The sequence below is a fragment of the Callithrix jacchus genome, chromosome 4 (assembly GCF_049354715.1).
Source record: "Callithrix jacchus isolate 240 chromosome 4, calJac240_pri, whole genome shotgun sequence".
Classification (NCBI taxonomy): Eukaryota; Metazoa; Chordata; class Mammalia; order Primates; family Cebidae; genus Callithrix; species Callithrix jacchus.
This window is the reverse complement of record NC_133505.1, coordinates 38271151-38273269: the sequence shown is the minus strand read 5'-3', so window position 1 is coordinate 38273269 and position 2119 is coordinate 38271151.

The following is a 2119-nucleotide window of genomic DNA, read 5'->3' as shown; positions in this document are numbered from 1 at the left end:
ATATATATATATATATATATATATATATATATATATATATATATGGGGATTTATTAAGTAGTATTAACTCACATGATCACAACAATAGGTTGTTGGCAAGCTGAGGAGCAAGGAAGCCAGTCCAAGTCCCAAAGCTGAAGAATTTGGAGTTTGATGTTCACGGGCAGGAAGCATCCAGCATGGGAGAAAGATATCAGCTGGGAGGCTCAGCCAGTCTAGGCTTTTCACATTTTTCTGCCTGCTTTATATTCTGGCCATGCTGGCAGCTGAGGAGATGCTACCCACCCAGATTGAGGGTGGCTCTGCCTTTCCCAGTCCACTGACTCAAGTGTTAGTCTCCTTTGGCATCACCCTCACAGACACACCCAGGATCAATACTTTGCATCCGTCAATTCAACCAAGTTGACACAGTATTAACCACCACACAGCCAACTTCTGGCCTTTTGTGGTCTCTTCCATTTTGCCAGTGACATGGGAGCAGCTGGGATATTTCTAATACTGGGGTTCCTGGGAGATGGTGCACAGTATTTCCAGTGCTGAGGGGTTCCATGGACTTTGGTGGGAAGCTTGGGTATCTCCTCACAGGCTCTCTTGGTGCCTCCTTATTTGTTCCTTCAGGTTCTGGATCTTGACCACTAGGGCCTGGGCCCCCACCCCTCCAGCAGGGCCTGATCCGCTCCAGCTGCTGCTCCAGCATCTCTTTGGCTTGGGCCAGCTCAGCCGTGTGGTGGGGCCAGGGGCCTGGTGAGAGGAGTTGGGGAGGGAGCGCCAGCCAGGGCAGGGGGGCTGAAATCCTAGGAAGCTGTGCTGCAGGGTCTGGCTCTAAGTGAGAAATTCAACCTCCCTTTCTCTTTTTCTAGCCCATTAGTTTCAGTCCACCTGTACCAAGAAGCCCAGGGAGCTCCCTGTCTTAAGTATAGACCTCTGGGGGACAGATAGTTATCCTTGACCCAGGAGATATACTGGAAACCTCAGCGGCAGAAAATCAAGTTGCACCTCTAAAACCTCCAGCAGGTTAAAATAGATAAAATTTTGACTACCTGAGAGGTTTCATTTACATAACAAGACCACCTTCCCAGACCCTCACTGTGTGCTTTTAATTTAAAGATTTCAGAGATCTCTTATTCTAAACAATTAATGAAAACATCAGGTCTTAAAAGGACACATAGTAGGGTCATGGCTAGCCTTAACAGATTCCCTTGACTAAATTAAGAGCAAAAAAATCTGACTTCAAACGCTCTGGTAGATAAACACTTCTTGGTTGGGTGTGGTGGCTGACACCTGTAATCCCAGCTCTTTGAAAGACCAAGGCGGGCTGAACACAAGGTTGAATAATTGACACCATCCTGGCCAACATAATGAAATCTCATTTCTACTAAAAACACAAAAATTAGCTGGGTGTGGCAGTTGGCCCCCTCAGCCCCAGCTACTTGGGAGGCTGAGGCAGGAGAATTGCTTGAACTCAGGGGGCAGAGGTTGTGACGAGCCAAGATCATGCCACTGCACTCCAGCCTGGGCAACAGAAAAAGACTCTATCTCAAAAACAAACAAACAAACAAACAAACAAACAAACAAACAAACAAACAAACAAAACACTTCTGCTATGACTCAGGTTTGCTACCTCAGCAGGAAACAACGAAGGCCAGGAATATCAACTGTTCCTCCTGGCTAATATCTGGCAATGAGATTTGAAAGGGTTTTTTTTAGAGCTCTGTAATCAAAATTTGACCTAATTACAACTGATATTTTAGACTTTAGTGTGTATATATTGTTTTAAGTTCTCTATTCTCTCTGTGTAAACATTTCTTAGTCAACTAAATGTCTTTCTTCTTAAATACCCTGGTAGCCACATGCACTCCCTCTGTTTCCCTAGTTTCCTCTTCCTTCCTTCCTTCTTTCTTTCTTTCCTTTCCTTTCCTTTCCTTTTCTTTTCTTTTCTTTTCTTTTCTTTTCTTTTCTTTTCTTTTCTTTTCTTTTCTTTTCTTTTCTTTCTTTCTTTCTTTCTTTCTTTCTTTCTTTCTTTCTTTCTTTCTTTCTCTTTCTTTTTTTGAGACACTATCTCACTTTGTCACCAAGGTTGGAGTGCAGTGGTGTGGTCTTGGCTCATTGAAACCTCTGC